The 16,264-nt window shown below is 41.3% G+C and overlaps 1 long non-coding RNA gene across 1 annotated transcript; it reads right to left on the bottom strand.

Moving 5' to 3' along the window:
- Positions 1–15,455: 15,455 nt before the first annotated feature.
- On the bottom strand, positions 15,456–15,991 carry LOC139666542 (uncharacterized). The gene is made up of 3 exons (XR_011696913.1): positions 15,942–15,991; positions 15,776–15,844; positions 15,456–15,680 (listed from the first exon to the last, which is right to left on the bottom strand). It is a non-coding gene; the product is annotated as an uncharacterized lncRNA (long non-coding RNA).
- Between the last annotated feature and the right edge of the window lie 273 nt (positions 15,992–16,264).

Below are 16,264 nucleotides of genomic sequence, written 5' to 3'. Positions count from 1 at the left end.
GCTACTCTTATTCTGTAAGGTTTTCATTTAGACATGAACCTCCAAAGCATTTTGTTGTTACTGTAAAAAGCTTTAAGATGGGAAAACACTCATAAACACACACAAGCCTCGGTTTTTGCAAATGCCATATCTGTCTATTGTTCCATATAGATTCCTTGACACGAACACACAGGAAACAAAATGCTACACTTCCAATGTCTTCTACTACACCAACGCCTAGCATCCACTGAGCGTGGAAGTGACTAGCTTGGCCCTCAACGCCACCATCCGTGTGGTTCAGCTGTCGGACCTGTAGGGAGGGTCACGCCTCCTCACTCCTAATGAGGCAAAACTGCTGTAATTATGCTCACCATCTCCCACTGACAGCTTTCTTTTCACCGTGGGGTGGACGACTCCTATCCTGAAGGGCCACAGCGAGCGCCGCCTTGCGCTCGAATACCAGATTCAAAAATAAAACCCCTCAGCGAGACGCTCTTTCATATTATACAGGTGCGTGTCACCATTTTCACACCCATGTCAGGCACTTGCATGACCTAATAAACCCTGATTTTATTCAAAAGTATGGTAACATCCCAGTCGTTGCCTTGAGGCTAAGAAATATAGCGTCTTCTTCATCCAAGAGATGAAAATTTGTCTCTTTACAAATGCACTGAACATGCTGTAGTGGGTATGTTATCCCAGACTGCTTACCCAACCCGACTTGAAGTTTCTCCAGGGGGATATTTACATTGCTAACAAAAAGGATGTTTGCAGATCTTTCACTTTAAAGAGAACTCTAGCCTAGTTGTAGTGTAAACAAACAAAATCTGGCTTCGTAGAGGGCGGAGAGACGTAAATAGGGCTTAAGGGGGGACATACAGGGAGGCCTCACAGTAAACACAAGCAGACAGAGGGAGAGAGAGGGAGCAGAGGGAGAGCGAGGAAGAGACTGACACAGAGCAGTGAGTGTTAGACTGAATAAGTGTATGAGAGGCAGACACATTGAGGGGGAGTGATGGTGAATCAGCCTCAGTTAGGGTGACAAGTTTACCCTGCCCGGCCCGGTGCTGATCTGCCAGTGTGATAAAGCCTGAGTGACAATTTGACGGCTACTGCCCCCTGATGGCCAAGCTTAAAACTACACCTCCTTTGTGTCACCCCATCCTGTCCGGACCCGTCCTACACAACTCCACATATCATTATACCTTCCTATTTGAACTGACTGCCGCCTTGGTGTATTTCTGCATTGTTTAATGATGAAAAAAACACTGAAATTTGCATAGGTATATGAATTTTACAATGTGCCTCCATTTATATTCAATAAAGAAATGACAGCAATCTGTTCTATTAATTCCCTGATGCTGCGTTTGATGTGTGATGAGATTCTGTGGCTGTACGGAGAGGAGGAGCGAGCTGACTGCATATTTAGTGTCTATTATGTCAACTCTCTCTTTGTCTGCTCATTCAGCCACAACACCGACCAGCCAGAAGTTGGATTATTGGTGTGATGTGGTGGTGGTGGTGTGTGTGTGTGTGTGTGTGTGTGTGTGGGGGGGGGGGGTGCGACATGAACACACACTGACAGCCTTATGGGACCATGAGGCACGGAGGCAGGGAGGCACGGGGCGGTGGGTCAGGGCCTGCGGTGGCTACAGGCCATTGGGACAGCAAAGCCAAGAGGCAGAATGGGTACAGTCACCATGGAAACACAAGCGGCCCAGGCAAATCATGGCAACTGGTAACTAAGTAACAGGAAACGACGGACCATAGAGGGCGATGGGTCTGGTTAATCATGAAGAGAGGGGGTATTGGCGAGAGAAGGGAGGGAAGGGGGGCGGGCGGGGGGGGGGGGGGGGCAATGGCGGGGAGATAAGGGCCGTAGGTCTTCTCCAAAGTGTGAGCTCATTCACTCCCTGCGTGGATTGGATTGACTCTGGATTAGTGTCAGCGTGTGCTGGAGAGGGAGCCTCCACCCTGCTTGCACCATCCTTTTCTTTGTAAATTCATGAGGGGGTGTAAATGAGCGAGTGCTACAAGCAGAGGGGAAACGAGCTGGACTGCAGCCATAAGATGAGCCTTTGTGCGTGTATGCGTGCGTGTGTGTGTGTGTGTGTATGTGTGTAGTCTATATAGGTGTGTGTGTATTTGTGCTTCTGTGTTTGTATGTGCGCGCATGCATGTGTGTCGAGCGTAAGTGTTGGCCTGCCCATGTATGCCTGTATAATATACTGTGTGTTGCATTTGTGCCCCAGAAGATGGAGGGGGTGGGCGGGTGGATGTGAGGGGGGGGGGGGGGGGGGGGGGGGGGGGGGGTGAGGGGGGGGGGGGGGGGGGGGGGGTGGGGGGGGGGGGGGGTAGGTTGGCCTCAGCCTCAGCCTCGCTACAGAGAGGAAGCTACAGTTGACACCCACAAGGAAGTAACCCTCAGGAAACACTTGTTGCGAGAATGTAGTCCACAAGTCATCCACAAGTGCAACAGTTCTCTAATCCGCCCATGCTCCTGAGCCACATGTTTCCACTGATAAAAACTTGCTTTATGATTGTTACTATATATGATATACAGCAGTGTTGAAATTCCTGACCATGCTGCTGATATACAGCTCAAGATAGATATATAAGAGGAAAGAGTTATCATACATGATAAACAGCAAATGAGCATAATTTTTGAGTATGATATAAATTCACAGTTGAATGTTTCCTACGGGTCAGAACCATACAGTGGACATTTTGTTTGGTTGGTTGGTTTTTCCTGTGAAGTAGACAATAAATTGTGATTCAGCCAAAAAATAAAAAAAGACTTAAAGAAGCAAAATCCTTTTGAATAGAATTGATGTACTTATATATAAAATGCATTGTAGTTTAAAGTTTGTCTGTGTGTTAGTTACATTACGACCAAACAAAAAGGTATTCATCAGATGTGGCCTACCAGCAAGTAGTGTGTGTATGTGTGTGTGTGTGTGTGTGTGTGTGTGTGTGTGTGTGTGTGTGTGTGTGTGCATGCCTGTGCATGTATGTGTGTGTGTGTGTGTGTGTGTGTATTTTATTGAATAAAAATTTTATTTGGGCCATTTAGGCTGCAGGGGTCATTAATTAATTTCATGTTGATCAGAGGTAGTTTGCTACTTTCTAATCACAGCTGTGCTTTGGGACAGCAAGTCTAACAACTTTAGATGCATCACACATCGCACCACGTCAGGATCTTAACTGGACTAACTAGATTATACCTGGCTGGGTGAATGAGAACAAATAAAGCTGAGCCTGACTTGTCAAACCAGCTTCAAATCATCATGAATAACTTTGACAACTATTTCCCTACTGCTAATTTCTCCATTGAACTCTATGGATATAAGCTTGTTGTCTCAATGCACAGCAGTGATTAGAAATTAGCAAACTACTTTACCTTAAAGGTCTGGTCAACATGAAATTAATTGCATACATGATATATAATAAATATACGGTCTGTGGTGGATTGTTTCTCATGTATCCCATGTTTATACAGTACTGCACATTGCTTCAGAGAGGCAGGAAAGAGAACATGAAACTGAGATATCAGGAGCCCGGAGATGCTTATATGGGTTTCAGACATCTCGATGTGCTCAGCAAGAATTTCTGAGTACATACAAAAAAAAAAGGTTTATTTGAATACAGTTTTAATCTGTTCAACTTCAAACAGCCTGAAATAGGGGATCATGAATGAAAAGGCCTGAATTGCTTTAACTGTTTGTTCATTTTAACAGAAAATATATTTTATACTGTTTTTAACGCCCCCAGAATCTGACTATCGACCTCTGCTACCTCTGCATGTCCAGATCATGGTCCAGATAATACACCGGTCACTAATTGTGTTTCTTCCTCACCACCACATCCTGCACTAAACTTACGCTCACTAGCCCCCCCGGGCGGCCTGGTGGCCTGGAAGTGTCTCCAGAGGATTTCTTCAATTATTAGGCCTAGGCACTCTACTCGGAAAACTGGCGGTGTTAATCCTCAGAGCCTTCGTCACATCACGTTAGCCCCTTCTACTACTGTTGTGAACCCGACATTGACCTCTTTCACTCCAAACGATTTTAAAGCACGTAAAGGGTCTCTTGGTCTCTTGCATTTTAATGCTAGGAGCCTTATAGCTAAGATGGACTTCCTAAGGATTTGGGTTGAGACCACAAACCCTGACATCATTGTTATCTCTGAATCATGGCTGAATAACACTATTTCTGATATGGATGTGGAAATAAATGGTTTTAACATCTTCAGAGTAGATAGAGTCAAAAGAGGTGGTGGAGTGGCCATTTTTGTAAGAAATGACTTAAATGTTGCTGTAAAGGTTTCCGTTTCTGTCCCAGGTCAGTTTGAACTACTGGCGATTCTTGTAGAAATAGGTAGAGACTGCCCTCTCATGGTTGTGGGAGTGTATCGTCCGCCGTCTGCTAGTTCTGTTCTGTTCAATATGACAGAGCTTTTATCTTCCTTGGTTACTTCGGAAGTGGTTATTATGGGGGATTTTAACCTGAACTGGTCATCTCATGTAGCTGATGGCTTGAAAGATATATGCTCTGAGTTAAATCTGACCCAATTAATTACAGAACCCACACGACCAAATATGAAAAACCTTGGGAATTCCACTCTTTTAGATCTCATTCTCACTAATAGGCCCCATAATTATCAGCATAGCTGTGTGTTCTCAATAGACTTCAGTGATCACTGTCCGGTTGGCTGTATTAGGGACACTAGAATGAAGAGGTCAGGGTCACAGTTCATCTGTAAGAGGTCTTTTAAGAAATTTGATAAACAAGCATTTCTACATGATCTATATCATAGTGATCTCGCTTCTACAGCTCTGGTTCCAGATGCTGAACCGGCCCTGGAACATTTTTTGTCTATTTTTAACTCTTTAACAGACAAACATGCCCCATTTAAGAGACAACGAGTTAAGAACAGATGTAACCCTTGGTTTACTCGTGAATTAAGTGGTCTTATTTTGCAGAGGAATAAAGCATGGGTATTGGCCAGATCTACTGGCTGTGCTGTGGACTGGCAAACTTTCAGATGTCTTAGAAATAAATGTACGTTCATGGTGAAAAAAGCTAAGTCTACCTTCTACCTGAACAGTCTGTCTGATTGTGGAAACAACTCAGCCAAATTCTGGAAATTGGCTAAATCTTTGAAGGGCAGTATTTCAGCCACTCTCCCGCAGCAGATAATGCTGGACTCTGGCCCTTTAAGTGACGAGAGGGAGATCTGCAATGTTTTTAATCATCACTTTATTGATTCAGGCTCTCTATTTGATAAATTGTATGGAGTACCTAATTCACAACTAGCTCTAGATGACAGGGTCGCTGACGCAAATGAGGAAGTGCCCTTGGCTTCTCCTCATGGAAGCGTTTCCATTTTCACAATCAGAGAAATTAACTACTATGAAGTTTTAGATGCCCTGTGTTCTTCTAAATTTATGAAAAGTTCTACAGGCGCAGATCAGTTAGACCCATATCTGTTACAGCTTGCTGCCCCCCTTATAGCTGAGCCTCTAACACACATTTTTAATTTAACAATCACCTCTGGCCTAATCCCTAAAATCTGGAAATCAGCCTTGGTAACTCCTTTACATAAAGGGGGCGATACAAGTGATCTAAATAATTACCGGCCCATTTCTAAGCTTCCTTGCCTAGCCAAGATATTGGAATCTCTCATTAATACACAGCTTCGGAATTTCTTGTCTACAAATGCTATTCTAAACCCTTATCAGTCTGGTTTCAGAGCTGGTCATAGTACAATTACAGCTGCGAGTCTTGTAGTTAATGATGTAATTTCTGCTCTTGATAATAAGAAACATTGTGCAGCTCTGTTTATCGACCTATCAAAGGCTTTTGATACAGTAAATCATAGGTTACTTTTGGACAGACTGTCCTCTTTAGGGTGTGATGAAGTAGCCTGTAACTGGTTTCGGGACTACTTCTTTGCAAGGACCCAACGTATAGAGGCCAAGGGCTTGCAATCCCAGGTTTTGGAAATAGTGAATGGTGTGCCGCAGGGTTCTATTTTAGGTCCAACATTGTTCACATTATATATAAATGACATTGGTGCCTCTGTAAAGAACTGTAAGCTACACTTCTATGCCGATGATACAATTCTCTATGCCTGTGCATCATCCGCAGAACAAGCTGTAAAAAATCTTCAAGTTGCATTTGACTGTGTTCAGAAATCTCTGACTGATCTCAGATTAATCCTCAATGACTCTAAGACGAAGTATATGCTCTTCTCACGAGCCAGAAACCAAGACAAAGCATTAAACATTTGCTCCCTTAATGGGGCCAAAATTGAGCGTGTAGCCTCATACAAATATCTAGGTATCTGGCTAGATGAAAAGCTTTCATTTAAAACTCACATATTTGAGCTCAAAAAGAAACTGAGGACTAGACTGGGATCTCTCTACAGAAACCGATCATGCTTTACTCTTGAAAACAGGAAGGCAATTGTACAATCAACTCTTATATCAGTTTTGGATTACGGTGATATACTTTATATGCATGCTGCCCCTACTACTCTGAAATCACTAGATACATTCTACCATAGTGCCCTACGGTTTATAACTGGGGATAGTTTCAGAACTCACCACTGCTTACTTTATCTGAAATTAGGATGGCCTTCGCTTAGTGTTAGGAGGGAACAACACTGTCTCCTCTTTGTCTACAATGCATTACTAAATCAGTTACCTTCATATCTTACATCTCTTTTAAAGCTCAAATCTATCTCTTATAAGACACGTGCACAGGAATATTTGACTCTTGAAACTCCCTTCATTAACACTGAACTTGGGAAATTAGCTTTTAGTTTTTATGCACCAGACAAGTGGAACAGCCTGCAGGAATTGCTGAAACTAAAACAGTTGGTTTCACTCAATCATTTTAAGTTTTTATTGAAGGACATGGTAACAGTGGAGTGTTCCTGTTTCTATTGATCTGTAAAGATGCTTTATGTTATATGTATATGTATGGCTTTATGTATTTTCTATATATTGTGTTGTTATATCGTGTGTCTCTGTGATGCTTTATTGTTATTGTATTGTGTCAGGGCGTCATTGTAAAAGAGGGCACCCGCTCTCAATTGACCACCCTGAATAAATAAAGGTAAATAATAATAAATCATTATACCTGCAAATCCTCTCACACTGAAGCTGAAAATGTGCACTTTAGCCTCATAACCATTGTGTCTTTTCATAACCAAAGAAGCATGAGTATGAGGCCAAAATAATAAAGTGTATAACTATCCAAATATTCATGGAGCTCACTATATGTGACAGTCACTGTAATGAAAGGTACTGTATTATGAAACTCGCAGAACAAATCATCACACACAATATTCTCTGGATTATTTTACTTACTTCAGGTATATTACACCAGATCGAAATGATTTAAAATGAAAAACCATAAATGCATTGGGAAAGAGCGTTAAATGCATAGAACCACAGTCCTTGCCACCCAGCCCCTCCCCTCCCCTATACACTCCGCTGCTCTTTCCCCTGTGTGGTGTGAGAGGCTGAGGGGCCCAGAGGAAGCCCATTACTTCGACACAAAGGCAGATGTATGTGTGACCCTGGTGGTCCAAACCCTTGTTCATAACTGAACCTTTATCTTTGACACAACATCTGCTTGAGATGGCAGCCATGAACAACTTAAGGAATAAACAAGCACAAGCTGGCATAAAGCCCACTGTTATAATCTACAAACCCGATCCTGACCTTAAGCGACCTGATTTTCGGCGATTCACAAATAGCCGGTTTGCGTAGCTGAAACTCTTGCTCAACCGCTCTCTCTCTCTCACATGCATAGGATCTGTCAGTGGCACCTGTGCTTGGCCCCTCTATCCTCCTCCTCTACAGCTGTACTGGGCTCACTATAGGAAGACACAAACACTCCCTACTGCCCAAACACTCCACAGCTCCTGTTCCACCACCCTGATTGGCTGTGACATGCTTATAGTGACCCCCCACAGCCGTGCTGACATCCACTTTGGCGTGGCTGTGCGACACATCTGATCGCACCTGTCAGGCTCTGTCCTCTAAGCCTTATCCCCTGAATGCTCCCCCTGACCTTTGCCTCTGTTTTCTCCCTCTTCTTTAGACTTTTCTTCCCTGTTCTCAGGCCACAAGTTACCCTGCCTGCCCTTCCCCCGCCACACGATACTCTTTAGAGAAGTTAGGTGGAGATTCTTTACCTACATGACATTACCTCTCTTGATACTGCGCGATTAAATCAATTCTGTAACAACTGTTGATTGCATGACACGTCAGGAAATTGTGCTGCATATTCAGTTTTCCATTTCCATATCGTTTTCATTATGAGGCATATGAATCGTTAACATTGTGGATCTCATTGAGAGCTAAATTAAATCAGTGAATCACAACTTGAGGCATTCCCATATGACATACGAGAATAAAGCCCTAAACAGAGCTCTTTTTTTTGGGTTTGGGGGAATATATATATAATCTAGCCGGAGTTAATTGTTTACCATGTCACTCTCAGTGAGTAATCTCATCATCGAGTCCCAGGAGCACTAAAACCGCCCAACCTGTGGGAGGTGAAGATTTAGGCTACTTACTCTGCCAGAAGGGAGGAGCATTGTCTATAATTCAGGGAAGAGAGTTACTATCCATGAAACAGGTGATGAGGTTCATTACACATTTGTTACAGAGTGATACATATGTTAGGAAAGGCCAGTGAATGATATTGCTGCTATATCCAGCCTTGCCCTGTATCCCATTTTAAAATGTGCTTTCTTGACACATTAGACTTTGCTACAAGAATCATTCAGGCTTCTCTAAGGATGTAGACCAGTCAGTGTAATTTATGGTGGGACTTCTTTATTTTCTCCTTTTATCCGGGATTCAGATCCCTAAATTCTTTCACTTGACCTCTTAACCCAACGGACGATGACAACGTAAAAAAAAAAAAGACCCTATCAAAACTCAACATCATCATCCCTTTCTTTAAATTTAAACAGAAACACACATATTTTCATGTATATCTCAATGACCGAAAGTGAACATCTGAACCCTGTTTCTCTTGTTTTTGCCCTCGTGCTCTGATGACCCTGCCCAGCCTTGGGAGGATGGGCTGGTGAAGAGGTGGTGGGACAAACAAAGCCCAGCCTGACCTGTGCGACCCTGCTGTGGGCTGCCAGTCGAGTGGAGCCACAGAAACACAGCAGGCAGCGTTACGAAGGCCCTGACTTATATCTTCATAATGAATGAATGTTACTTGAAGCTCTGTATAATCAAACAAGAACATATCATTATCATATAAACGCAATTGCATTAATTGCTTAATTAAATGATGCCAAGGTTTATGCTGTAACTGCCATCTAATAGAAGCAATGAGGATATTCATTCATAACATGCTTACTGCTGAAGCTTATCAGCCCACAATCTTAAATGCATACTGTGTAAGTTGTGTCATAATATATTCAATTCTTAATGGGTGCAAAAAAAAATTCAAAGGGGAAACTTCAATTCAAAATTTCAAAAAGTATTTAATAGTTAATGCCTTTTGCCAATATTGTTGATATTGTATTCACAGTACAGCAGGAGTTGCCATAAGTTTGTTTGTTTGTTTATTTATTTAGGACAACACACATTAACCTGTTAAGCCCTAGCCCTATCCCTAGGAAAAAACGCCTAAAATAATATACCCCAAATGAATCAGGAATAGCTCCTCAACCATAAGGCCTATATGCATATTTCTCCTTTGATAGGTAAGAAGCTAAGGAATATTCATTCAGTGTAAGTAAACCTATATCTGTTACCATTCCAGAGTAAATGGAGATGCAATAAAGGAAAAAGTAAGATTTTCATCCTCGCCTAGTATATAATTCTAAATTTTAAGGCAATATCACCATTATAACCAAGATCCCATGGATAATAATGCAACTGAATGTCTTCTCCTAGTCTTTGACTACAACTGTAACTGCAAATTTGATGGAAATACACCAAAATACAACATTTATGTACAATTCCTAAAAATATACTCAGGCGGTCTCCAGGTTTTGGTCAAGTTTACAATTTACATTATGCCTGTTTACTGGGAGTTTTACTTCAAAACACTACTCATTTCCATATAGCCATGTTACAAATAACATACATCTCCCAAAAACATTGAAATAGTAATAAACACAATGATTAGGAATCAATATTCATATATGTCTGAAGAGATCCATGCTATTCAGGCAGATTAATGGAGAATGCAAGGGTCCTCAGTGCTGTGTGAGGTATCCCCAGTTTCGTCTGAGTCAGAGGAAGAGAATGGTATATGGCTCATTGGTGTCAGTGCTTCGATGCAGCCACCAGAGGGCGACAAAGAGCCACAACACCCTCCATAGGGATTCAGTCTGGCTGGACTAAAATGGCTGGGGAATCCCCCCTGACGATCGTTTTAACTACCGTTTGGTCCCAAGTTACGGCAGAGAAAACGTAAGTAACTAAAGTGTGCCGTTTTTGGCGAAAATAACAGCCTTAGTGAAATATTTTGGCAAGAACATAGATTTTTGTCAGTATGACTGTAAAATGTGAAGTTTGACTGCTACTTTTCCCCGGAAATGACGGACTGTGTCGTTCCATTTTCGAGGTGCGTTTACTGTCATTGGAAAGCTCGGAATTTCTAGTTTCCAGCGATACCAAGCATGTTATTGTAGACTGAAGAGAAAATTATCCCCGATCTTTTGATCACAACTTGCTCTTATATTTACGAAGTTTATATTTGTAAGACTTAATTGTTAAAATACTTAGTAATAAGACATAGTTTGGTCAACATACAGTTGGTTTACAGATTCTGAAAGGTGAAGACCCCATGTTTTCAAAACAGTATAACATTCATATCTTCTATTAATAGACCATCTTCTATGCGATTTTTCATAACCGGTACCGGGTCCGTCGGGCTTTAATCAACATTTCTGTAAATGTGCCAGTGTTAGCCAGCTGGCTAATTTTCAGCTGTAGTCCTTTTGGCGAGATGTTTTAAAACCTGTAAAGTGATAAAAAAAATGTATAGAAAAAAGACAACAAGATGCCATAGAGACAGCAACAAAGCAAGAACTCTCAAGGCAGAACACAAGCCATGCAAAGCAACAGGAAACAGCAAAACATCAGCACAACAATACAGCAACAACACACAGCCAAGCAATACTGACCACAACCAACTTATGATACATGCAGACATGCAGAACAGCAATAACCAGTAAACATAAATAAAATACAGCAATCATTATTTAGATCTTATTCAAGTGTTACCAAGTGTTCTTCTAAAGTATGAATGGTCAGATTCATATACCTGAGAGATGCTTTGCTATTTCCTCCTGAAACACAGTCAGCACAGTTATTTGCCATTTGAATCTCTTTCTCAATTATCCTACTTTGACAATGACTTTGAAACACACATTTCTAGAGTAAAGCCCCAGTAGAAAAGCATGTGTTCAGACTCTAAACATGATCAAATACTGAACCACTAAGTGGCACCACTGGGCCATTTTTGCTTGAAGAATTTGAGAGACAAATGTTCATGAAGCAGGTCAAATTTGCCAGCTTTAAAATATATGAAAGCACTTTTAGAGTTGTAACTTAAAACACACACTTTGAGATTTGTAATTTAAAAAAAAAAAAATGAAAATGAGCAGGAAATACATAACTAAATACTAAATACTGCAATAGCACAGTAGCCTGCAAGGATATGCAGCTGGACATTAATACAAAAAAGATTACTGTTTTTTCAAAATAGCTTATTGTACTTTTAACTATAATAATAATTACAATATTGTTAAAATGTCATAAAATGATTTTGGAATCACAAAGTGTCTCGTGTGTTCAACCTTTTTTATAATATCTGGAATCTAAACCAGAAATCAGCTGTTGTGAATAAATATACCTGACTGTTTATGTGACACCAAATTAGCAGTTCCTTATGTTTACTTTCTGTAATTGCGGTATGCTGGCCCCTGATGACAATGTCACCACACTGCTATCTATTTTTATTTTGCGTTACTGAACTGAAGACATTTTCTTTTCACTCTCAGCTCTTGATATGAGAACTGGCAGTATGCGGCAGCCAAATGTGGCTCTTACATACTGAAGCAGTAGGTGTGCTTATATTAGTCATGTTTCAAGGATCTACATCAAACGGACCTATATTATTATGAAAGGTGCAATAAGCTTCGAGTCAAAATCCACAAGAATCTGTGAATATAGCTACTACTATTACTAACTAGTACTACTACTTAAAATTTCTATAACCAATTAAATGATGCTTCAGAGGGGCTTTAAACACACTAACATGTTTAAAAAGTGTTAGTAACTGCAGGCCGATATGTTTGGAAACAGCTATTTGTGGTACACTTCAGGGGAGCGTTCAAGCAACCTTTGCCTACCTCAAACATCAGAAACGTATCTTGTGTTTGGCAAATGTACATTTCTAATAATTGGGTTATTTATGTCTACGGCCCACTTCATTCCTATAACATGGTCATCTTCCCTTGCCGACAATGTTGAATGACTGACATTTTGGCAGGTTACACAACTACTAATTGCCCAGCACACATTCCGTTTCATAAATAATTACTGCGGCTGCTCCAAGACAAAAAGCAATATTCAGCTCTACGCTGGAACAAAACCAGTGATTGTTGGTAGATGGGGCGAATGGGTGGCCCAGCCTGTCCTGTAACTGTAACACCACAGGTTCAGTCCCTGTGTGTGTCCTTCAACAGTCATGTGTCCTGTCAAACTGCCCTTGAGCCAGACACTGAACCCCTACATGCTCATTCATACGTTGCTCCAAATATCAGATAATGAATTAAATCCTCTTGCCCGGTCCAAACTCCATGACCGGTACCATGCGGTGGAAAAGCGGCGGAAAAGCGGCATTTGACCCAAAGCTGCAGCTCAAACTGGTCTCAGCTCATGCAACTTTTATCTACAGGTCCCAAAAATCACCTTCCTTATATGTTTTGCCCCATGGCTTCTATCCAATTAACTCAAAATCCAGGTGAATTACAACTATGATAAATTTGTTCTTGCTCAGAGTAGAGATGTAGGCAACAAGTCGGTTTGCACACAAACCCTGTGTCAAGGTTTTGGGTTTTGAAATGTATGGTCTTTCTCAGCCCAAACCTTAGGATCAAATGCTTTTAGTTGAAGATGTGCTCATTTTGTTCACTTTTCATGCTAAAACAGCAGCTTATTTCACAGACAATTGGCACGCGGTTTCAGTCCCGGTGTTCCGGTTAGCTTATGTAAAACACGCTGAAGGCTACTTGGTGTAATGGCTGCAATCGTGAGCTGACTATGCGACAAGATGGCCCAGGCATTGTTCTGTGGGCTTTGGATAAGCGCCATATTGGTTGTACTGGCTTGCTCATGTTGACTGTGTTTTCGCCTACATTTCGCCAGTTTTTTTTTTTTTTTTTACACAAGACTGCTTCATTAAAGTTTTACTTGGCTAAAAGAATCATTAGAGCCAAACCAAAGTCTGCCTTTTTCGTGGACTTTCGCGACATTTCAACCCTCTACCGCCTGTTTTCTTGCCAGTGCGTCGATACAATGTTACAAATAAAGTAGCTACTACATGGAACATTAGCAGCCCCACTAACTGTTACCATTGTAACAAATTGTTTCAGCCCGACCATATCAACGTTTCTATGTGTTTATGGAGACAGTTTCTGATCCCACACTAAAGGAGACCAGACTCAACACACCACGAGTCTCTTATTTCTGAGAAACGCAAGTCAGGTATTCCCGTTGTGGCATCGGTTACCACGTTTTAACTATTAGACCACTATCTTGAAATGACTGATCTGTATAACAACTGAAAATCGATCAAATCTTTCGGATGTATGATCATCTGCAACGACCCTAAAGGCTACCTGAGTTGGACTGCAGCCTGTCCCTAACAAACACCATTATAGTATTCCTGTAGCCTACGGATTTAAAATGTGTTTGCAGTACTCAGTGGTGAGTTTATAGCGACCTTATCACACTTTATGCTATTAATGTCTCCTATAGTATCACTAGCCTATCATATTCCTAATAGGATATTGGCCTAGCCTAGTGTAGGCTATAGTTCTGCGGTGATATCAGAAATATTATAGGATTACTATAGTTCCTTTCGTAAAAGAACTCCAATTAAAAGTAGGCTAGCGAGGCTAGGGTCTGTCTGACAACAGAAATCGGTGATACACTGGAACAATTTTCAATTTTCAATTTGCAAGTTTGGGTTTGCATTGCCTGCAATGACGCTACCAATTATCTGTTTTTACCTAACTATTGACGGCGGTGATATATATGTAATACATATGCTATTATTCGTAAACCCACAGCAGCATACTAACTAATCCTGCTACGGGATAGCTCTCTTTATAGGCTACATCCAGTCCTCCAATCCCCGGCCAGAGCGCATGTCACATGAAAGTAGACCTATTGGAGAATGTGCTGTACGACGAATACAAGACTCAGGCCCCCCATCTATCCCTAAGGGTGGCAGGCGAGGTAAGTCACCCATGATCTATCCTATATATTAAACGCGTCGCTTATTTATAATATAGCGTCACTTTCTCGCGCTCGAGTGAAGGTAGCCTAAGGATCATACTCGCAGTGTAATGTTTTGTAGCTGGTATTGTCATGGTTTATTCTAAATGTAACCTGCTGCAGACACAAAAGCACAAAGACCGGTGCCGGCTCATCCAAACACAAGACGATATCACCAGATAATATGGGGAGCTGGGGACTTAAATTGACACGTCTGGTGTATTTGTTATTAATAATACTGCTCTGCGGGTTTATTACTGGGTCTATTTAGTTGTTTCGTCCAACAAAATAGTAGCCTAAAAGAAACAAACTTATAGACGACCGGCTGTCTCCAGTGTGAGGAAGCTCTACTGCTGCAGCGCTATGCCTAGAAAGTGCAATGTTGTAGACGAGTCCTGAAGAATCAACATGCCGGTCGGCGTGGGGTTGAGGCACTTTGTAGTGGATCATATTTTTTTGTCCCTCTTAAGTTACGAAATTTGATCTGAACTTAAACCCAAAGTTGCCTTGTCAGGTTGAAGGGAAAGTATACAGCCAACGTTCGCGGCAAAAAAAAACGATAACGCGAGATTTACGAGACTATGCATTGAGGAAGGGGAGGAGAAGCAGCAGCGTGGCTGAGGGAGAAAGTGTCTTGCAGCATGGCACTCAGCTATTCGTCTTGATAAAAGAAAAAAGCTCACATATGACCAGATATTACAGATGGAAGGATGTCTGGTGTTTGATTGCACCACACAATATGACAGAAAGCCAGCCTTCACTCTCCACAGTCAGACAAAAGGAGATTAAGCCACCCACCCATTCTGACCCCCACCCTCCTCACCCAGTGAGGTGTGTCATGGGACAGGATTGACATTTGGCCTGGCAATACTGACAGGTCCTTGTTTTTTTATTTGGTAAAGACATTATGACAGTTCCTTTATGAAAAACACCTGTGTTCATTTTATAATCAGCAATAGAAGGATGATATACAGACCCTATCAACCCTTGAAAAAGCTATATTGGTTGTGGTGGCGCTGGCTCACAGAACATCTGATGTGGTGCACATTTAAACAGGATCCAGGAAGCTGTTCCAACCATTTATTGTAATCAAGGGTGGATTGAAATGGTTAACAGTTGGATGGTGGTCGGTGGATGATTTTTTCTATACAAAGGAATATTAAAAGAAAATATTACATATCTGATGGTATCAAACAAATAATAATAAATTAGGTAAATTAGGTTATCGTTTTAACTTACATCATTAATGCAGCCACAATCTGGCATTTCACCCGTTTCTCCTTAATTAACAGGATTAAACTCAGGAATCTAGCATAATAAATATAAAACAATCTGTTAACTTTCAAACAGTACATGCCATCAACCAAATAACATGTTATAAAGGTGAAGTCCTTATAAAACTCACATTGGTTCTCTCTTTGTTCTGCCTGGAATGGTTTGGAGGGAAAAGAGGAGAGTCACTGGAGTTATATAATCTTGGGGGAGTGGTCTAGTCAGGAGTGGCAGTCTATGTGATGATGCAGGTGGGGTGGAGACTTGTAATTTAATAACCCTATTACAGCAAAACTACACTATTATGCCATTGCTTATAACAATATTGTAGGAATATTAGTGATACAACAGGAGATTAAAAACACCATACAGTATGGTAAGGCTGCTATAATGTCACCACAGTCAGATTGTAGACAGATGATAGGAATATTATAGTGAATCTTTGTTAGGGACAGA

The sequence above is a fragment of the Centroberyx affinis genome, unplaced genomic scaffold, assembly GCF_046629955.1.
Source record: "Centroberyx affinis isolate AG114_WGS23_722 - 3 ecotype Tasmania unplaced genomic scaffold, CSIRO-AGI_Caff_v1 ptg005062l_1, whole genome shotgun sequence".
NCBI classification, from domain to species: domain Eukaryota; kingdom Metazoa; phylum Chordata; class Actinopteri; order Beryciformes; family Berycidae; genus Centroberyx; species Centroberyx affinis.
This window is presented reverse-complemented; position numbering and strand designations above follow the sequence as displayed.